This window comes from Thermobia domestica, chromosome 4, assembly GCF_964235325.1.
Source record: "Thermobia domestica chromosome 4, izTheDome1.hap1.1, whole genome shotgun sequence".
Lineage (NCBI taxonomy): Eukaryota > Metazoa > Arthropoda > Insecta > Zygentoma > Lepismatidae > Thermobia > Thermobia domestica.
In genome coordinates, this window is record NC_137457.1 from 278,861,853 (window position 1) to 278,885,820 (window position 23,968).

The 23,968-nt window shown below is 39.0% G+C and overlaps 1 protein-coding gene across 4 annotated transcripts in view; it reads left to right on the forward strand.

The window, feature by feature from the left end:
* LOC145684085 (zinc finger protein 385D-like) overlaps window positions 1–23,968 on the forward strand; it is a 147,073-nt gene that overhangs the window by 64,934 nt on the left and 58,171 nt on the right. The window contains exon 1 of one of the 4 annotated variants that reach the window (XM_081755969.1): window positions 23,669–23,821. The exons of 2 other annotated variants lie outside the window; for them this stretch is intronic. The gene's annotated coding sequence lies outside the window, so the exon portion shown is untranslated. Of the gene's footprint in view, window positions 1–23,668; window positions 23,947–23,968 lie in introns of those variants that run through there. One more of the 4 variants, XM_081755967.1, reaches the window with a different exon arrangement.

Sequence of the window (23,968 nt, forward strand, 5' to 3'; positions counted from 1 at the left end):
TTGTTTTGAAACACCCTGCATAATAGAGAGTGGGAGAAGACGTAAGGGAGGTAATTCGGGTGCACCCTTATTAGTTGCGGAAACAAAAGCATTACACGAAAGACTGTATTTATTACAAGAGAAGTTCCTATACCTCTTAGTTCTGTAGATGACGGGAATGAATGGCCTTGTTTTTGACGTTCCCATTAAACCTCAATCAAACAGTCAGTTTGGTGAACAATGAAGTGGGCGGTTGCGTAGCTGCATCAGCATGCAAAATTTAGTAGGATCAGACAGTAAGATTGACAGATTACTACGTCCGTCAGTCTGTCTTTTTCTCCGCACGGTATCTCTTAAACAGAAGCGACTACTTTAATTATTTTTTCCCAATAGGTAGCTAGAGCGATTATGTCGGCTGAGGTCGTTAATGGATCCAATCCGTTAACATATTAATTGGTAACGACGACTTTAACAGTTTCTACCTACAGCCCATGTCTCTTACATGTAAGCAAATTTTTGAACGCGTTTGTTTGCAATAGATAACTAGGGGGATTTTTCGGTCAAAGTCGTTAATGAACTCTATCCGTTAACATATTAACGGATAACGGCGACTTTAAAGGTGAATACCTATAGCCCATGTCTCTTACATGTAAGCAAATTTTTGAACGCGGTTGTTCGCAATAAATAGCGAGAGCAGCGTTTCCCAACCTTTTTCAACTTGCGGCACACTACGGGTCTAACTTGAATCCTTGCGGCACACTCATAGGTATTATTATTATTATTATTATTATTATTATTATTATTATTATTATTATTATTATTATTATTATTATTATTATTATTATTATTATTATTTGTAAATAGAAAATACCGTCGTATTTGTTTTCTTTGATTACTGACCTCCTTCTCACAAAGAATAAAGCTCGATCACTGGTTTTCCTCCATCGTAAATCGTTATATACTTACTTCTCAATCAAATTAAAAAATAGAAAACAATGCCAATGAAATATAGAACTCAGTCTTTTAAAAAATACACTTTCTTTTTCGAAGAATGTATCCAATCTTTCACAAGGAAGATCACTAAATTACGAACGAACAAACAAATCTCTTGTACTTTTAAAACAGAATTGCGGTAATTTGTATGAGTGTTTGCTTTGTCGAAAGGATAGAATGAGATTTTAAAATTTCAAGTTACGAAATAATCTGTAACAATAAAGAAACAATAATCGTCATAACAGTGATAATTAATACTTTTTTCAACATTAAAAATGAACAGATAAGTAACACAGTGTGAAACTTATAATTTATTAACATGGTTAATATACGTCACAATTTTAAATATTAATAAAATTCTGTTTTCGAAATACAATCTATGTAGTAGTAATGTATGTACAATAATATATTACAATTACATCATTTTTTCATTGTAGAGGTTCATAGTAATGTGAAATTTAAATACACATATTTCCTGTCTTGCAATTAGGTTCCTATATAATTAATAATTTTGTTTTCATTTCCTCGCGGCACACCAGCGACCCATTCGCGGCACACCGTTTGGGAAACGCTGAGCTAGAGGGATTATCTCAGCCAAGATCGTTAATGGACTCAATCCGTTAACATATTAACGGGTAACTGCGACTGTAAGGGTGAATCCTATAGCCTATATCCCTTATGTGTAAGCAGATTTTTAAATTCGGTCGTTTGCAATAGATAGCTAGAGGGATTATCTCGGCCAAGGTCGTTAATGGACTCAATCCGTTAACATATTAATGGGTAACGGCGACTTTAACGGCTTCTACCTATAACCCATATCTTGTATATGAGTCAATCCATTCTAAGTGATCAAGCATGTGCCGCTCGACCATCTTCAAAAAATCTAATTTTTTCATGATTGTGTATCCTATATCAGGGTACTTCAAAGCCACAATTAATTATTTTTTACAACATCCCATGGCGACACAGGGGCTGGCGCCATTAAGCATTTTATTTTTATTTTAGGCGTTTACGTTGTTTTGAATATCTCAGCATGCATTTGTCCTAACAAATTGAAAATTCCTGGACGTCTCCAACTCGTGCAGAGCTAAAACTTTGATCTCTTAACATTTTTTTTTCCTAAAATCACTCGAAGGGGGTGAAATCAGGGTCTGCAGTAGCAACATTTTTGGACATTGAAAACATGTTTGGGAAGAGGAAACTTTAGTCCTTTAGTATACCATAACACACAACAAAACGCGTTTTGTGTTTTTGAGCAGAAGGGGGTCAAAGTATTAAGAAATGTCACTCTAGGGGTGTTTTGTTCATAAAACCTTTTTTGGACATTGAAAACATGTTTGGGAAGGGGAAACAACTTACGTAGAAGTCTGAATTCGTGAGTTCATATAGTCCGGGGTCGTAAGTTAATACACAAAAAATTACAGACCTGCAGCTCCTCCCAAAGGTCTTTAAAAAATCGTAAAGTTGGGGAATTATGCCAATTTAGCATTTTTCACTGTCCAATATCTCCAATGGGACTGGATAAAAAAATCTGAAATTTTGGGAACAGTTCTTTAGTATACCATAACACAAAACAAAGCGCGTTTTGTGCTTTTGAGCAGAAGGGGGTCAAAGTACTAAGTAATGACGCCATACTCTAGAAGGTGTTTTGTTCATCAAATCTACTGGAAATGTGTTGTGAAGAAACACAAAGTAGGATGAATTGTTAGTCCACTCGTTTCTTTCCTCTAGTTGTAACACTGTCTTATCAGACCCACAGCTGCACTGAAGAATACCGGTATCAGCAGAAGGCGAGGAAAGTCAAAATGTACCTTTTACGATTTTTTTCAGGCCTTTAGGACCAGCTACAGGTCTGTCAATTTTTGTGTATTAACTTATGATCCCGGACTACATGCACACACAAATTCATACCTCTATGTCAGTTGTTTCCTCTTCCTAAACATGTGATTAATGTCCAAAAATGTTGCTACTGTAGGCCCTGATTTCATCCCCTTCAAATGGTTTTAGGCAGAAATGTTAAGAAATCAAAGTTTTAGCTCTGCACGAGTTGGAGACGTCCAGCAATTTTCAATTTGGTAGGACAAATACATACTGACAAGTAACACTTCACATCGTTGCTGCCGGTCTGACGCTAAACTATACATTTTCGGAAAGCACTAGTCCTAAATAGGATAACTACACAGTGCGACGGTCAGACGTTGCCGCGTTCAGGACTTATGGAGCGTCAAACATTAACATGGGGTTTATGAGAGTAACCATAGCAGTCGTATTATTTCATGCTAATTCGTCTTGCATTTGAACTCTGTGCTAACATTTGTGTTGTAGCAGTCGTATTATTTCATGCTAATTCGTCTTGCATTTGTACTCTGTGCTAACATTTGTGTTGTTTTTGTGTTTTTTAGGTATGCGTTGTAAGATGGATCCGAAAGTGGTCGTTTGGGCTCTGGTGGCCGAGATCGGGACAAATGAGCGCAATCCAAATTTGGAAGAGCAAAGGATGGTGGCACACATCAAGTCTCTTTTGACCAGCGGGATGGAAGTCGTTGAAGAGATTCGTACGCTCGGCTTCGGTGACAGTGATGGTGACCAGGGGGACGGAGACATGGATTTTGGAGACGAGGAAGACCAAGAGCAGGAGGATGCAGAGATGCCTTCGTCATCGCAGCAGTCTCATACGTCTTCCGCATCTGGCTCATCAGCGTCAGAATACCTGCCCTCTCCTGTGAAGAAGCCGAAGTTCCAGGATCAGCCTCCAGAAGACTCCAAAATGACACCAGAGCAGTGGCGCGAGTACAAGGCAAAAGCCTATGCCTACTGGACGGTAAATCCAAAAACAGGTAGGCCTTGGAACACAAAGACCGGTCGTGCTACCCACTCGACTCTGCAGAATCAGTTCAGGTATATTCGGAACATTGGCGTGCTACGTCACTTTGGGGCAACACAAGGCAAAGATGACAAGAAGACGCTGATGGCAGAGATCAATGAGGCAGTTCGGGGCATGTTCGCGGAGAAACAGCACACTGCTATCATTCACGATCGAACGTTGCGAATTTGGGCTAGGCAAACAGCTAATGAACTGGACCCTAACAAGAGTCTCAAGTTCAAGGCATCACCGTCGTGGGTGTACAGATTCAAGAAGCGCAACAACATCGTGGACCGTGCAATCACCCACAGGGTCGGCAGGACCTGGCAACTGAAAGAGTTGGACTTGCAGCAGCAGGCTGATGCTTTCGTATTAGCGACTCGCGAGCTCATTGCAAGCGAAAGCATCCCACCAACGCAGGTTGCCAATGCAGATCAGAGTAGCTTCAAGAAGTTGTTGCAGAGTACTCGCACTCTCCGTACCAAAGGAACAACAGTCGTGCGAGCGGTTGTGGGATACATGAGCGCAACAACCCACAGCTACATGATCATGCCCGTGATCACCATGGCCGGAGAGATTCTGCGGCCGATGTATGTACTGGTGTCGGAACCAAGTGGAAAGTTTCCGGGAAACAAGCCTGCAGATCCACCGAACATCAAATCATTTGCTGGCAAAACGTCCAACATGAACAGGGACGACCTTAAGGACTTCTACGAGCAAGTGTTCTGGCCAAGCATGCCTGATGATCGGAAGAAGATCGTTTTGCTATTGGACTCGTGGACTCTGAACAAGGACGACAATCTATCGAACGCACTGAAGCCTGCCGACGTTGCGTTGCACAAGAGACTGATTCCTGGTGGTTGCACTGGAAAGATTCAGCCTTTAGATGTGCATTTCTTCCGTCAGTACAAGTCCTTTGTACGCTTTGTGACCGACACACTGGCCATGGACAGTGTCATGGATATCTGGCATCGCGATCGATTCCTGGCACTACAGTCGTTTTCACTCTACCAGTTCAGCGCACCCCGATTCAAGAACCTGATCCGGTACGCTTTCCACAAGGCTGGCTATCTGGACGAGGAGCCGGGAATGTGGATCTCTCCGCACGAGTACTGCTTTGACTCCCTCGACGAAGGTGACGTGTGCTTCACGTGCGGCGAACTACCGTTCGTCAAGTGTGCACACTGTGAGCGCACTCTTTGCATCTCTCATGCTCTGTTCGACGATTTGCACATTGATTGTACCCTTTAACTTACGCAAACAAGTGCTCAATCAGACAACGTCGATTCAAACGTCACAAACCTTGTGTTCTTCTTCGTTTCCTGTAACTCTCATAAACCCCATGTTAATGTTTGACGCTCCATAAGTCCTGAACGCGGCAACGTCTGACCGTCGCACTGTGTAGTTATCCTATTTAGGACTAGTGCTTTCCGAAAATGTATAGTTTAGCGTCAGACCGGCAGCAACGATGTGAAGTGTTACTTGTGAGATATTCAAAACAACGTAAACGCCTAAAATCGAAAAGAAAAATGCGAAATGGCGGCAGCAGCTGCGTCGCCATAGGATGTTGTAAAAAAAAATAATTAATTGTGGTTTTGAAGTACCCTGATATAGGACAAACATTCATAAAAAAAAAAAAAGATTTTTTTTGAAAAGGTCGAGCGGCAACTTTTCTTTTTTCTCGATCACTTTGCATGGATTGACCCATATGTAAACAAATTTTTGAATTATGTCGCTTGCTATAGATCGCTAGAGCGGTTATCTCAGTCGAGTTTGTTAACGGAGTTAGTGCGTTAACATTAACGGACAACGGCATCTTTAACAGTGGAATTTATAATATATATCCTATACATCCCGTGTAAGCGAGTTTTTGAATTTTGCTTTTGCAATGGAGAGTTAGAGAGATAATCTGGACAGATTTCGTTAATGGAGTCAATCCGTTAACATGTTCACAGGTAGCGTTGACTTAAGAGTCTTCATCCTGGCGAAATTAAAATACCGCTAATTTTACAGTAATTATGTGATATCTTGAAATAGATAAAAGATAATCGAAATGTGGAATAAGAGCGCCCTAGAAAATATTGTTTTACATGATAAACCGTTATTACGACTCACTTATCTGCTTTCGATCTCGAGCCATTTTGAAAAACGTCATTTATTTTCGCGTTTCTAAACAGCAGAAAACGGAAAGCCACTAGGTGACTGTGATAACGGTACCTCACGCAAAATAATATTGTCTAGGGCGCTCTTGTTCCATATTTCAATTATCTTTTATCTATTTGAAGATATCACATAATTACTGCAAAATTAGCGGTATTTTAATTTCGCCGGGATGAAGACTCTTAAGTGGTGGCTATAAGTATCCATTTATGGAAATATTTCACCTGGTCCTCTCTGCTTTCTTTAGCAGAGTTTACTTTTTATTTGTTTCCATTTTATTCTTACTTTGTAGTGTTAGTGTGGTAAATAAATAAAATGGTATATTCGTGTGACATAGGCCTACAGTGGTACTGAAAAAAAAAACAGTATTAGTTAGGTATTTAGGCATGAATTCATCTTTATTGTATTTGCTAACTTTATTTTTAGAATCACGCAAGTGGGACTTACAATACAGTATACACCGCTGCATTGATCAATTATAACATTCTAGCTTATAGGTTTTATTTACATCGGCTGTTCCAAGCTTAAGATATAAGTAAAAAGACATTAAGAACAAATAATAAAGAAACTAAGTTTACCTGATGGAGAACAAATATATATATATATATATATATATATATATATATATATATATATATATATATATATATATATATATATATATATATATATATATATATATATATATATATATAAACAATGAGTTGATTAGTGCGGGACTGTATACCTACTTTTGGGCCACCCTGTATTGTAATATTAGTACGTCCATTTCTTCGTATGATAACTCTCAAACGAAAGCGAATTTTTGAATTCTGTTATTTGCGCAGATACTAGAAGTTACAGGTCTCGTCGTTAGATGGCAGCAGATGTTCTCCAGTGGATGACATTTACCGGTCGAAACTGAAACTTCTAGCGCGTGATCCTTTTTACTGTCTACAAGAGTTTACTGCTTATTTGAAATTCTGTTTGTTTGAAAGCATGCATTCGAAGTAAGAGACAAATATACAAGTGTTGCAATTGAGTATCAATTATATAACTATAAAATGTCAATAGTAGCAAAGTGTGGAAAAATAAAATTTCAAACGTTATAAAGGAATCCGTTACATAAATAAGAATTTCTATCGTCTTTACTAGCCTGAGGATCACAATGATCGTGGCTTTGGGACAATTGTCATGTAAAATAGGTTTAAGACGGTGAACACTCAATTGGGTTCAGTAAATTCGATCTTTGATAGACTCGCCTGACTTCATGTATATTTTGGCGTTCCTCCTAGATATATAATTAGCAAACGCGTCTGGGTATGAAATCTCGGGGTTCGATTCCCGGTAGGAATACATGTGATTCAAATTCTACAATAAGCAGTGGATTTAGGTCTTACAAGGAAACTTGTTCTGGTGTCACACGAAATGTGGAACGAGACTATGGTCAATCAATTTGTGTTAGTGAACACGAAAATCCATAACTAACTAACTCTAAGGCCTATGGAACCCGGAGGTTCAATGCCGCGTTCACAAAAGCTCTCCACTGACTTCTATCCTTAGCCAACTGCATCCAGTTTCTACTTTGTATTCCAATCTCTGCGAGATCCATCTTAATATTGTCCTTCCATCTGCGCCTAGGTCTTCCTAATGATCGTTTTCCGATTGGTCTTCCAGTCAAGACTTTGAAAGCGTTTCTACCTTCTTCCATTCTAGCTACATGACCCGCCCACCTAAGCCTCCTAGACTTGACGACCCTAACAATGTTGGGTGAACCAGAAGTTTCCGCCATTCCCCATTCCCGTTCCTCTTGGGTCCGAATATTCGTCTCAGGATCTTGTTCTCAAATATTTTCAGTCCATGCTCTTCCCTCAGAGTAAGTGACCATGTTTCGCAGCCATACAGAACAACAGGCATGATTATCCTTTTATATATTTTAAGCTTTAAATTCCTCGACAGAATTCGCGACGACAAGAGATTTTGAACCGAATAGTAACACGAATTTCCTGCTTTTAGTCGACATTTAATTTCTCCGTGAACATGATTTTCGTCTGCTAATATTGATCCCAGATATTTGAAACTATCCACTTTATCAAAAGTATTATTTAATATTTTAACGCGTCCATAACTTGTTGTATTCCGGTCCCGACGCCCTTCCATGTATTTAGTTTTCTCTGCATTTACTTCTAAACCCATGTCCCTGCAAGCGTTTAACAAGATCTCTGCATTTCTTTCTATTGTTCTCCTATCATCCCCTATTAAATTTACATCATCAGCATATGCCATAACCTGGTGAATACCGTTCAACTCTAGGCCCTGGTTGCTATCTTTGATTTTCCTTATAGCGTATTCCAGAACGAAGTTAAATAATAATGGCGACAACGCATCTCCTTGCTTCAGGCCATTTTCGACGTGAAAGCTCGTGGACAAAAATTTTCCTACCCGGACTTTACTTTGGGATTCATTTAAACATATCTTAATTAATCTAATTAGCTTTCTCGGTATTCCAAGTTCTGTAAGAACGTTGTATAATGTTTCTCTCCTAACCGAGTCGTACGCCTTTCTAAAATCAATAAATAGTTGATGTACCGGGGTATTGTATTCCCACTTTTTTTCGAGTATTTGGCGAATGGTAAATATTTGGTCGATAGTTGATCGATTTCGTCTGAATCCGCACTAGTAATCTCCAATAATTTCATCTGCGTATGGGGTCAGTCTTGCTAATAAAATATTTGAAAGGATTTTATAGGATGTTGACAGAAGAGAAATGCCTCGATAATTATTACAATCAGTTTTGTCGCCTTTCTTGTGAATTGGAACAAAGATGGATTCTTTCCACTCTTGTGGCAATTCTTCCTTGTTCCAGATAAGGAGAATGAGTTTGTGTATCTTGTTCCTCAATTTTTCGCCTCCCGCTAAAATTAACTCAGCCGGAATTTCATCTACACCCGGAGATTTGTGTTTCTTTAATTTCTTTATAGCGGTTTCTACTTCTATTCGGTTGGGTTCTGGAATATACGGTTCTGCGGTGTGTATCTCTTTTTCTTCACGAACACTAGTTTTTGGTTGCGTGTTAAGCAAATCGTCAAAGAAATCTTTCCATCTATTTAAGATGCTATCCGTGTCAGTGAAAACTGTACCGTCAGATTTCTTTAATATATAAGCACGAGGTTGATAGCCTTTCTTAAATTCGTTGATTCCCTTATACATGTCCCGGATGTTTTTATTTTTACTATTATCTTCAAGTTCCTTAATTTTAGCTTTCAGAAAATCGCGTTTCTCTGTTCTAAAAGTTTTGGAAGTTTCCCGCCTGATATCTGCGAAATTTTGTGTAGTTATTTCATTCGGATTTTGTAGCCAGCGTAATTTTGCCTGTTTTCTTTTCTCTGCTAGTTTTATGCATTCCTGGTCGAACCATGGTTTGTTCCTACGTATTTCCGCGTGTCCCAATTTTTCTTTTGCTGAAATTTTAATGCTATCTCTAATTTCAATCCAGGTATCCTCAACACTAGTACATTCCGAATCTTCTAAAGCCGAAAATCTATTCGAAACTTCAATCTGGTATTTCTCTCTTACCTGGCTCTCTTCTAATTTCTTTAAATTGAATCTCTCCGTTTTCGGACAATGAATATTCCTTTATTCAACGATAACCTCTCTCGTATTATCGCTGCTACCAGGTAGTGGTCAGTGTCACAATCAGCCCCTCTAAACGATCGGACATCAATTATGCTAGGTTGCCTTCTTCTATTTACTAAAACGTGATCAATTTGATTATGTGTCTTCCCGTCTGGTGATGTCCAAGTGTATTTATGAACGTCGCGATGTGGAAATTTTGTACTCTTCACGATTATGTTTTTGGATGTTGCAAAGTTCACGAGTCTAACACCGTTATCATTACTTTCCTTATGCAGACTTTCGTTCCCTATAGTCGGTTTGAAAATATCCTCTCGTCCTACCTTCGCATTGAAATCCCCTAATAGAATTTTCATATGGTATCGCGGGAGTTGGTCAAATATCCGTTCCACTTTTTTGTAAAAATTGTCTTTTATATCGTCATCCTTATATTCAGTTGGGGCATGTACATTTAAAACAATAATATCAAACTACCGTCCCTTAAGAGTAATAAAAGAAAGTCTGTCAGTAACAAATTCAACCCGTTTAATTGCTGGTAATATACGTTTATGAACGAAAAGCCCTGTTCCTAACTGGTGATTTTTATTTCCTTCCCCGTAAAAGAATGTAAAATTTCCGGAATTCATAGATCCATTTCCTTCCCACCTAACTTCCTGAACTCCTACTACGTCCATCCTGTATTTCTCTAACTCACTCGTTACGGATTTTAACGCGCCTGCCCTATAAAGACTCCTAATATTCCATGTTCCAAATCTCATGTCCATTTTCTTTTGCTGAGGTCGTGCCAAGTTATCAGTCCTTGTCCGAGGCTTTTGCGAATATTTCTGAACAAGAGCTTTTTTTTTTTACTGGATGAGGTTGTTAGTAGTGCTGTCAAAATCGGTTTTTGAAAAAACCGAAAACCGGTTTTTGAAAAAAGTGAAATTTCATAAAACCGAAATGTCGGTTTTGAAAACCGCATTTGCGGTTTCGGTTTTAAAAACCGCATTTGCGGTTTCGGTTTTGAAAACCGCTTTTGCGGTTTCGGTTTTGAAATCCGCTTTTGCGGTTTCGGTTTTGAAAACCGATTTTCTCAAAAACCGAAAACTGCAGAAATCACAAAAATTCGACAGCACTAATATCAAGTAACGACAAGGAAACAGCAAAGAATCTTTCCCATCTTCGGCTCACAGTTGCCAGATGGAGGGAAATTTTCCCCGGCGTAGGGAAAAAATGCTCAAAATTTGCAGAGGTGAAAGAAAATATTCTTTCTTAAAATGTCTTAACGTGTAGGGAAATTCTTGTTTAGTATACTTTTACAATTGGCAGAATAAAAAAAATAAGTTGCAGTTTCTCACAAAGAGGCACGGCTATCGTTATTGGGAAGTAAAAAGATATAGAATAAAATATGATCGGTGTTCCCTTCACGTATGAACTATTGCATGTGTCTGGGACTTGCGATAAGAAACCAGTCAACACATGCAAAACCACAGCATTCACATTTATCGGAGTGGCAACAAATCAACAATAAAATTGTGAATTGCGATCTAAATTTTTTTCTTTTCTTTTTTCTAAGAAAGGGAGGTGGTGTTTTTTTGTTAACAAAAGAAAGAGTGGCAGTACTATTTAGAAACAAAGTGAAAGAGTAATGATAATATAAAAGATCTCAGTCTAAGTGGATGAGATTTCAAATTGAATTTCATGAGTTGCAGGTGTAGTGATCTTAAATAGGGATATACCTTATTTTCTATTTAGCTTAGTGTTGTCATATTACCCGATTTTTGCGGGTACCACCCGATCGTCAGGTTCTATATTCGTCCCTTGCTATCTTAATCACGAAAAACCACCTGCTTTTTGGAATTGAAGAAAAATCTAAGACGACTTAGTGAATAAAGTGTTGGTATATTCAACGTAAACCGCTACACCTTTGACAATCTTAATCGCGATTGAGTTAAATTTGGAATTGCGCTCAGGCTCAGGCTGTGAGCTATCTGAGCAGTGCGCGGGTGTAGGGCCATTCGCTAATAAGAGATCTGCTCTAATGCACAATAGTTTTCTTTGTGTAATTCATGTGTTTTTAATGTAATGTATTAGAGGTTCTATACGAATGAATATTCATTTGTAGATGTTGTGACAAACATACTTGAATTATTCATGCCTTCATAAGCTACAAGAATGCCGAACGACAATTTCAAGTGTAATTTTAACGACACTTATAGAAGCGAATTTACGTATGTTAGCCAGGGCAGAACTCAGTTTGAAGCAAAATGTACACTCTGGAAAACTTAGTTTCGTTTGAAAAGTAGGCTGCAGGGAAGCAAAGTGGACCCCACCTGATTTTTATATATTTTGTAAACTAGATCACGAGGAACACGAATCTGGAGTTTTGACATTCCGACTTCCGGAGCTCGAGATATTAAAACTAAGTTTAATATAGATATATTCTCTATACGAAACATATTATGTCCTGTGAGATATATAAAGGTAACCAAAAAAGTTCTGTCGCTTTTTGTGAAGGTCTGTGTTCAATTGATCCTTACACCGTGAGTTGAATGCGAATGGAGAAAAGGCGAAGGTCAGATGTTGGTGTGGGTATATCCAACATTCTACCTGCTTGTGGCAGTTCAGTTACAACGTGAACTTGTGTAAGGACAGAGTGAATATGGAACCTCCACAGAGCGTCATAAGGGTGTGTATGCTGTACGAGTTCAAACTTGGATCAAACGCCACTGCAGTGGGGCGGGAGATATCTCAGGCCTTTCGTGAGGGTGTCGTGATTACGCAGACAGTGCAAGGGTGGTTTAGAAAGTTTAAGGACGGTGACAAAACACTCACGAAAGATGCACCACGTGCCGGAAGACCAACACATTTACAAAATGAAGATCTTCAGGTAGCAATTGAGGTGAACAGTGGAGAGACCTGTGAGGAACTGGGGCTAACATTCAATGTGAGTGGAGAAACCATCCGGCAGCACCTCCATCAACTTGGGAAACACTACAATTTGAGTCTATTGGTCCCACATGAATTAACTCCGGGCCAGAAGACTACGCGTGCAAACACCTGTGTTTTTTTGCTGTCTCGTCTGAGGAAGAAGCCATTTCTGGACAGGATGTTGACATGTGATGAGAAGCTCCATGGCGTCGTCATCATTCGTTAAAATCCCATGAACTGGTTCCAAAAGCTGAAACCAGTAATGCAGTAGAAAGTCCTGCTGTGTGTTTGGTGAACTGCTCGCGACATCGTGCATCGGGAACTGCTACCGGCTGGTCAGAGCAGAACATTAATGCAACTGTCTACTGTCAGCAGTTGAGCCGTGTTCAAGAAAAACTCAAAACCCTGGAGCTAGCACTTCTCAATCGCTAAGGGGTTCTCCCGTTACGGGACAACGCTAAGCCCCACATGATTAGAGTGACCCAGGACACCATCCTACGCCTTAAATGGGAAACACTATTGCAACCGCCATACTCCCTGGACAGTGCACCGTCCGATTATCCCTGAACCATTTCTTGGACACTCACATTAGAGAACTAAAGTTCAACTCCGTAGTAAAGGTGCAAAATGCACTTGATACCTTCTTTGCTTCACGGCAAACCAAGTTCTACCGCGAAGGAATCCATGCCCATCCCGAACATTTTTCAGAAGGTCGTTGATACTGATGGGTACTTTTTTTTTGATCTTCCAGGTTCGTCTTAGGCAGGGGTGTAGCCACGGGGGGCCCATCGGTGCCAGGCTCCCCAAATGATTTCCTGGCCCCCCTAATGACCAGATGTTAAAACATCATCGTGAGATTACTTCGCTTCAGTCATTTAAAAATAACAATGTTTACATATAATTAATAATTTACGGTAAAATAGTACGGAAAAATAGTATTTTACCATACCGATCACAAAATAGTATGGTATTTCTTCCTTATAGCGATCCGGAAATAGTATGGTATACTTTTTGTGACAGTAGATTACACAATTTACGGCGATTTGTATTTGACAGTTTGAAGACAAACGTTTTGACAAGGTACTATAAATTCTATGAAATGAAATTAAATCTTTGAGTTTTACGTCCCACGCCTATGCCGGTTAGGCCAAAGGAGACGGTGATTATGAGAAATGAATGAAATGGTGGAATGAAGAAAGTGGGAGGAAACGGAACCCCGAGAAAACCCATGAGCACGGTGTTTGTCCACCACAAAGTCCACACGGCGCGAGCTGGGATCAAACCAGGGACCCCTGAGCCACCGCGCATAAAACAATGCAACATAAAACAATGGTACTATACTAAATCGTAAGTACATTATATTATTTATATGCTGTAATTAGTGTTTCAAGAAAACTTTTTATCAGATGGAAAATTTGGTGAAAAGCAACGTTTTTATTCAGTTTTTCAGTTTGGATTTCATTCGCTTTTTAAAATGCTATTTCTTGTAAAACAGGAAGTGAGATATAGCTGTTAATAAAATAATTACGTCTTTTTAGTCACGAATAGTAAATAAACATTTTTTTCAGAAAATCTTAAAATAAATTAAGTGCAATTTCAAAGAAAATCAGCCTTATGTATAAAATTAACCAAGAAAGTTCTGTCGCTTTTTGCGTAGGTCTGCGATAGTTGGCCCTCACTGGCGGCCGGGTTTCGTCGAGTCGAAACATATATCTCGCGTCGGGGTGTTGAAGTACCACCGCGTAGCAGCGACCAGCGAGAACTTCGTCTTGGTCCGCACTTCTTAGATTCTTCGCGGAGAATCGTGAAGGGACCAACACGAACTGTCGCCAGTCATGTGCATGCGGTTATTATTATATATTATTTTTTGCTGACGAATTGTTCCTAAAGTGAGCTCCGAGGGTCAAGAATAACCTCTGCCTCAACATCATGACGTGAAAAATCTTGAGATAAGTGCGATAATTGTATGAATTTAGATGACAACTGTCGTCGATCATTAGAAAGTGAGTATGCGAGAACTATGAAATAAAGTAAATAGACACGCGTCATTTTGTTACAAAATTACATGGCGAACACATTTTATCTAATTCCAAACAGTTATCGTCGAATATACACGGTTAAAGGAGCACTGTGATTAACCAAATTAAAAAGATCTTAACGATTTATCCCTTTACAAGCGACGTTTCCTTCATCCCCATCGTAGCGAAGTAGGAAGAACACTTGCCTAGTAATCATAAGGTTGGTGGTTTGAGTCCCCTTCGGGGTACTTTTTAAAAGTGTTTTTTAGACTCACCTTAATATAACTAAATCACACATATAGCCGATTTAACATTTTGGGGGAGTAATTTTGTGGTTCATTGGCGTTTTGTCGCATCTCTGCCGCTGGTGGCATAATTTTCAAAACGGTAGAGGGGCCACCGGGGATCGTCGCTGCGGCGCCGCCAATGTTTGGCTTGATGTCGCTAATTGCCCATTTGTGGTCCACCGACGCTTACGGCATGGGGACAATTCAGTGTGAGTGGCGAAACCATTCAGCAGCACCTTCATCAACTGAGGAAACACTAGAAGTTGGGTCGATGGGTCCCACATAACTTGATTCCGGGTCAAAAGGCAACGCAAGCAGACACCTGTGTTTCTTTGCTGTCTCGTCTGAGGAAGGAGCCATTTCTAGACAAGGTGTTGTCATGTGATGAGAAATGGGTCCTGTACGAAGTTCCACGGCGCCGTCATAATTGGTCATCAATCCAACTGTGTACTGTCAGCAGTTGAGCCGTGTTCAAGAGAAACTCAAAACTCTGGAGCCAGCACTTCTGAATCCCAAAGGGGTCCTTATGTTACAGGACAACGCTAAGCCCCTCGTGGCTAGGATGATCCGGGACACCATTTTACGCCTTGGATAGGAAACACTATTGCATCCGCCATACTCCCTGGACATTGCACCGTCCGATTATCATCTGTTCCCTTCCTTGGACAATCACTTTAAAGGATGCCAGCTCAAATCCCAAGTAGAGATGCAAAATGCACTTGATAACTTCTTCACTTCACGGAACACCAACCTCTACCGCGATGGGATAAATGGCCTTCCAGAACGTTTGCAGAAGGTTGTCGATCTATTCTTGATCTTCCAGATATGTGTTAGGTGACATATGAATGTCCGGAGGTGGTGGGTGAGAAAGCGATAGAACTTTCTTGTTTACCTATATAGATCGGTTCTGTGTATTGAAATAGTTATGCACAAAGGTATAATGTTTGGTCGGAAGCAGTAGTTCTTGGTTAAACATAATACAAACTATCTGTAATATAATTTATGAAATTACTATTATTATTATTATTATTATTATTATTATTATTATTATTAATAATAATAATAATAATAATAATAATAATAATAATAATAATAATAATAATAATAATAATAATAATAATAATAATAATAATAATAATAATAATAAGCTAAAACAGTGTTTTTAGTTTTCCGGAAGGAAACCAAAATTTTCCAGTTTTTTTCGGGCTTCAAAAACACTAGCTGTAACACATTTTTTCTTTTAGATTGTAGCTGCCCCCCTTCAAAAACGACGGGCCCCTCCTACAGAAACCTGCTGGCTACACCCCTGGTCTTAGGTGACATATCGATGTTCTAAGGTGATAGGTCAAAAAGCGACAGAACTTTCTTCGTTAATTTTATACATACTATGTAAAACTACTGTATAAGTTCTAGTATCTCGAGTTCGGGAAGTCGGAATGTCAAAATTCCTTAAGATTCGTGTTCCTCGTGCTCTACTTTACAAAATATATACAAATCAGGTGGGGTCCAGTTTGCTTCCCTGCAACCGAAAAGTACCTTGGAAGTGTCATCAAAGAAGTAACTAAAAAAAAGTGCAAATGATCCCAGGTCAGTATTTGTAACACACAAGTTCACATCAGTACTTACGGAGTTCTAAACCGTAAGAAAGTGGGAGGAAACGGGAGCAAATAAAAAAGTTGAAACACAGACATAAATCAATACAATTGTCTCGATCGATAGATGCTTTCACAATTGTTAAAAGGTGTAATTAAAAGCATTGGTTTCTGTTTTGAAAACCGCATTTGCGGTTTTCGGTTTTCAGAAAACCGGTTTTCTCAAAAACCGAAAACCGCAAATGTCACAAAAATTCAACAGCACTAGTTGTTAGCCCTACCCAAACTCCCAAGCTGGAGGACCACTCCTAGTCGGCTGTCCGCGACTGCTTATTCAGTATATTCGCAGGTAACCTCTATATCTAGAGACCTTCTCCTCGATCCGCAACCTGAGGACGCGCCATAGACGGGAAAAATCCTTGCTCGCAACCGTTCCGTACTTATGGGGGGAAGTAGGGGCACTGACAATAGCAACACAACACATTGTGAATAATGAGACGAAATATGGCACAAGTTCGATTAAAATATGCATAGAAGCACAGTTAAACATATACTATGTGACATTACAGTCGACAATACTCTGACAAGTGAGGGTCGAGGCGTACCACGTAACAACAGAGAAGGGGCGGGTAAGCGCAAGTAAAAATGGTCATTGAGGAAAACGGAAGACGCAAGACGCCATGGGCGTCCTCAAACCTCTAATATGCCCAAGCGCACTGCGCCCCAAAGCAATGCCTACTCTGCCTACCCTATCGTTATGCCCACATTGCAACCCCTATACACATCTCTCACACAATGACGTGAACAGAGAATGCGCTACTGTGCGAGGGAGATTAAGTAGAACAAGTGAAAGGTTGATTATTTCTGATGAATCATAAAGGGAACCCATTTGACAAGTGAGTTTTTAAAAACTTATAGGCTATTTAAAGACATGACAAGGAAGGAACATATTGAAACATTAGCTTATTCTGGTACAACATCGTAAAGCATTAATTCGCAGCCAGCCACAAACGTTTGTGAGGGTGTATAAAGAAGCTAGGGAAGGTCAAAAAAGTGAAATATGGGGTGAAAGTCTTTTCTTTCCCTATAGTAGCCATAACGATATATTATACACTTATTCCGCTTAGGATTTTTTGGGCGGTCGGATCCCCCCTACGTACTTGTGTCCCCGGAAAGGCATACTTAATACGTACATTGTTTTATTAAGTACACCAATTGTATTATCTTCGGTCATATCTAGTTTATTTTCATAATGGTTCAGTACAGCTTTGTCTGAGACGATTGTAACGTGTTACAATCGTCCCCAATCGCCATGTTACATTTGTACCCGTTCAACGGTTAGTGATAAATACCATGATTTTCCGTAATTACATTGAGTCAAAGCATCAAACATAATATCCACGTTGTCAAGGAAATAACATAGATTACACATGCGCAGGGTTTTTGTTTACAGTAAACGCATATCTATCAAGAGAAAATAAAAATATCAGTTAAAAGTTTACTTACCTCGGTCAAAATCACGTTTCTCTTTGTCCAGTCTTCCACACTTTACTAATGACGCTCTTTTTTTATTCCCACATACACCTTGCATAAATGACTCCAATGACATGTACAAACGATATTTCGAAACTCACTTCTACAAGTAATGGCCAACGTTACAATTGAATAGGTTGATGCAGAAATGGCGTATGTCATGAAAATGGTGAATATGATTTTTATAGTAAAGCCTACACGTATGAAGTCGATACATCTTTTGGTGCAGAAAGGGCGGTGGTATCTTTTCTCCTTATAGTAGAATATAGATCTTGTTTTTTCAGTTTGATGCAGAAAGGGCGTATTGTCTAACTTTACTCTCTTTCTGCATCAAATCAAGGCGATCATGCGCAGGAGTTGCAAAGATCTATTTTGTCATTACTAATATTAAAGGAACGTATAATGAACGTGCAAACTATACCGACCTGGCAACTATTAGTTGTTACATTTCACTGTTCCAATTAGTGATGAGCAAATGCAAGACCAAGACCAAGACCCAGGTGGTCTTGGTCTTGGTCTGGTCTTGCTGCAAGAGTTTTGCAAGTCTTGCTTTTAAGACATTTTATTCTTTTCATACGTAAATTTTACTCTGGATAAATTCTACAATGCGCCAATAGTAACGGAAATACAATGTATGATTCTAAATGAAATATAGTTTACCTTCATGTAAGTATAATGATAGTATACAACATAGGTGATAACCTTTATTTATTTTTTTTTCAATGGGTCCCCACGCTTCACTACTTATAAGATAAATTACCACGTTTCGTAATCTTTTTATACTTTTTAACAGATTCAATACTCTACTGGTTGGGGAGACGCATGAAACAAAATCAAAATGGCACAGACTCTGAAATACCATAAATTGCTAAATTATTTTTACACTTTAAAGGCGTCAGAGATATATATATATATATATTTAAATTTTCAACTAAGATTAGCTAATCTTTGTATTGAACAAACTTCCAATTAAATATTGGGATTTTATTTTACTGATTCCAATATGTACTCTATCTAACAGAAACATGGACATTACGCAAAATCGATGAAAAAATATTGAAAGTTTTCGATAAAAGGAGAGAATTAGCTGGGTTGAACTGAAAACGAATGAGAAGTTGTTAGAAATAGTAGCAGTAGGAGAGAAAAGAAGAATTTTAGATGTAATTAAGAGGAGGAAAAGGAACTGTTTGGGACATTGGCTGAGGAGGAACTTTATTATGAGGAACATACTAGAGAATATGGTGGAAAGAAAGAGAGGGAGGGGGCAAAGGAGACTAGTTGAAGGAAGGTATTAAAACAGAAAATTTTCTACGTCAAGACGAAGAGACTAGCTGAGGACCACCGTATATTGAATCTTTTGAGTTGCAACAAGTGACCTGCCAATAATGGCAGAATAGCTATAATGATGATATGTTAGCAATATTGGCCAAAAAAAGACAGAAAAAAATTAAAATAATAACGATTATAATCAAACTTCTTAATGTTTTAGTATAACTTGAGTAAAAACTGAAAACGACCCGACTGTCAATGTCTTTTGTGTAAACTCAACATATATTTGGTCTAGGAATTAATTCGTGCGGGTGGACAAGAGATGGCGCAACGAACGGAGCGTCCCACAGTTCCGTGTATCCACACATGTGTTGCAAACCCCTGTCATCGCGTATCGTTCGTAGTATAGGGCAGTGGATTAAAGCGTCAACAACACCAGTTTGTAGTTAAGTGAACATGGCGCAATTTGTGCCTGATAAAGTGTTTTTGCGGGGTGTCCTGCTGCATTACTTTAACATGCAGAAAAGTGCGACTGAAAGTCATCGTATTTTGGTGGAAGTGTATGGTGACCATGCTCTAGCTGAGCGAACGTGTCAGAAGTGGTTTGCACGGTTTAGAAGTGGTGATTTCGGCTTGGCGGACCAAGAGCGAGCTGGACAGCCAAAAAAATTTCAAGACGAAGAATTGACAGCATTGCTCGAGCAGGATTCGTGTCAAACGCAGGAACAACTTGCAGCAGCATTAGGCGTTGATCAAACAACAGTCTCCAAACGCTTGAAAGCCATGGGAATGATTCAAAAGATGTCACATTGGGTTCCACATGAATTGAAAGACAGAGACGTTGAAAGACGAAAAACCATTTGCGAATTGCTGCTTCAACGACAGAGCAGAAAGGGGTTTCTGCATCGAATTATTACGGGTGATAAGTGGATCCATTACGAGAACCCTAAACGAAAAAAGGCCTGGGTGAAACCAGGTGAACCAGGTCTATCACAACCAAAACGAGATATTCACTGTGCAAAGGTTATGCTGTGCATATGGTGCGATATGAAAGGTGTGGTGTACTATGATCTGCTGCAACCGGGTGAAACTATGAATGGAGAACGTTATCGACGACAATTAATGCGTTTGAAGCAAGCTCTGGCCAGAACACGACCAGAATGGGAGAACAGACATGATAAACTTATTGTTCAACATGATAACGCTCGCCCACATGTCGCAAACCCGGTCAAAACCTATTTAGAAAATGTCGGATGGGAAGTTTTACCCCACCCGCCGTATTCACCAGACGTTGCTCCTTCGGACTACTACTTGTTCGATTGCATGAACAACGATTTGATTGGACAGCGGTTTACTTCTTCAGAAGATATCGAAACATGGGTCTCTGACTGGATCGCTTCCAAGGATGAGGACTTCTTTCACCACGGAATCCGTACATTGCCTGACAGATGGGCGAAAGTGGTGGCTAGCGATGGACAATATTTTCCTTAAGGTATTTATGTATTTTGTGTTTGTACTACAGCTTCAATGTGTGCGTACCAACCGCACGAATTAATTCCTAGACCAAAAAATACAAATACTTTTGACCTATATTAGAAATACAAAAACACAGCATCAAACTCCAAGTTATTTGAAATAACTGTACAAAAACACTCACTTGTGAATATGGATTATTTATTGTTGTATAATATTATATCGCTCAATCCTCGTGTGCCATATACCTGAGGAGGCTAAAAGTTATATTGATAAACAATTATTCAACGTATAATCACCCGCCCATGAAATCAAACTTGCGGTTACATACACAAGTTTTTGTCAATGTCATGAAAATGTTATTTCGATATTAATTTTTTGAGAACACATTAAAAATTTCTAACGGATGCTTGATCCTTGGAGCCAAGGCCATACCCATGTAGTAGGCACCTATGATGTACGGAATTACCGATGTTCAATACTACATTTCTCTTTAGTTTTAGAACACCACTAATACGTTTTGAAATAATGTAGTATCTAGTTTTACATGCCACGATTATGCACCGAGGCTAAGAGAGATGGTGATGATGAGAAATGAATGAAATGATGGAAAGAAGAAAGTAGAAAGAAACGGAAAACCCCGATAAAACCTACACACACGGTCTCTATCCACCAAAAAAGCTCACATGGTGCAAGCTGGGATCGAACCACGGACCCCAGCACCAAAGGTGAACGCTCTACTACTGAGCCGGTACTTGTGCAAGACTCTTGCGCAAGAGTCTTGGTCTTGGTCTTGCAGGTATGGCCTTGGTCTTGGTCTTGGTCTTGCACCCCTTGGTCTTGATCTTGGTCTTGCATGCAAGACTTTTGCAAAAACTGCAAGACCAAGACTCTTGCGCTCATCACTAGTTCCAATCCGCATGATTTGTATACTGTCAAGATGTCAGAAGCCGAAGCCGAAAGTGCGCCAAAGCGAAAAAAAGACGTTGTAAGTACCGAAAACTACCGAAGAAATGTTATTAAAAGAAGCAGGCTGAAAGGAGAAAGGTACACCAACTATTCTGGAAAGGTTATTGCATCAAGAAAAACTGGAGAAAAATGTAAATGTAAGTCTGATTATTTTCCACATTTTCGGCGGAAAATTTGCAGTCCATGCTTTACTATTTTCATTCATTCCTGGATAAAAATGCCCAAGATACGCTCCTACAAGGACTTATTGAAGTCCAGGCTGTGGCTAATAGAAGGAAGAAAAAACATGTTCCGAATCCTAATCACGATGATGAGCCGGACGATAATGCTGAAGAACCATCAACGTCATCGTGCCCTGCAAAGGAGAGGCGTAACCAAACGTACCATTATTTTGCAAGCTTCAATGGTATTAGAACCAAAGTCTGCGAGAAGGCATTTCTGACTATTTACATTACTCTGTTCTATCCTTACCGAGGGTGTGACTCCTGTGGATCAGCGTGGCAAAAACCGAAGTAGAAATGCCATCCCCGGTGAAATTTGCCAGGATATTCATGATCATATATCGTCATTCCCTGTGAAAGAAAAGCATTACTCCAATATCGAAAAGCAGTATCTTGATGCCCGACTGAACGTCCGAAAGATGTATGATCTTTTCCTCCAGTTACATCCTGAATATCACAAAAACCCAGATATGGGGATAGAAAAAAACAGGGTGTCATATTATTTTTACAGGCAGTACTTATTGAAACTACAACATAAAAATTTCGTAACTGTATGCTGCCCATCTTTGTTTGACGTCTTCATAGCCGTTAGACTATCGAGTTCTAGTTTTCGTTGAACACATGTCTGCAACGTTCTTCAAAACTTCGTTAAGATATGTTTTAAAAATATGTATAAATCAGTAGTTGTACGAATCCTATGGTGTACGACGCCCAAATCTCATAAGGGTGTACTTTTTCATTTTTTTTTTTTTTTTTTTTTTTGACTGGAACTGTTCTGGAGTTGTTGTTAGGCCTGTTGTTAGGTCTGGGTAGTTATTTTTCGAAATTGTATGGTCTAGTACGCATACTCCGCACCCCAATGGTGTCGTTTTTATTTAATCAATTCTCTGCAACCGTTAGGTATTTCGACTTGCTATTTTCGATAATCACATATCTGTAACGTTCTTCAGAACTTCGTTAAAAGCTATTTTTTGAAGTATTTAAAAGTGAGAATTTCATGAACCTCATTAAACTCTCAATCCCAAAGGGATATACGTCTGTTTTAGATTATAACTGTTCTTGAAATTGTTGTTAATTCTCAGTAATTAATTTTTCAAATCGTACTGCCTAGTACGCAAACCTTGCATACTTATGGCGTCGTTCGTTATTTTTATGTTTCGATAACTGTACCGACTTTCGGTTTTCTATAAGCACACACCAGTAACGTTCTTTAAAACTTTCTTAAGATATATTTTGGAAATATTCACAAATGGGAGTTTTGGGAACCTCATGGTATCCCCAGACCCATATTAGTATATGCTCGTTTTGGACTGAAACTACATTTAAGATGTTAGGCTCAATAATTAATTTCTTGAAATTACACCATCTAGTATAGTACGCAAACCCCAGTTTTAGTGTTGCTCTTTATTTCCCCATATTTCGGTATTCATAAGGCATATCGAGTTTCAGTCTTCGGTAAACAGATATCAGCAACGTTCTTTACAACATTTTTGAGACATGTACTTAAAAATATTTTTAAAAATGCAGAAATTAAGGACCCAAAACCGCATTGGAGTACCCACGTACTTTTGTGTAGTTATACATTTTGAGTTGTTCCCAAGTCTCAGTAAATACTTTTTCGAAATTCATCATTTTTCTATCCGAAAAACAAAAATCCATACCCGACCCTTATTACATTGTAGATTTTCTATACTACTTCTCTACTATCACTTTTTTCTACTAATGAAATCTTTACATTACTCTTGTAATTTGTCGACAAGTATTGTTCAAGACAGTGTTACATTATTTGTTTCTTGTTTGTGGCGGTTCAAAGAAGAAGAAATCCTGAAAGCAGACTGACAGAGCCATCTATTCGAAGAGAGAAGTGATCACTGGAAAAGCACTAATGCTCGGATTCCATGTAGAATTGTGATTGAATTGGAAGGAGTAAATATTAGTATTTGTAAGTTAATTCTGATCTCAAGGAGTTTTTGTGTATAGAACTTTAAAGTTTTCAATGCATGCATTGACAAGTGAAATACACTTAAGACTAAAAACAGTTGTGAGAGCGAACATTTAATATTGCCGGTAAGTGTCACGACGCCGAAGA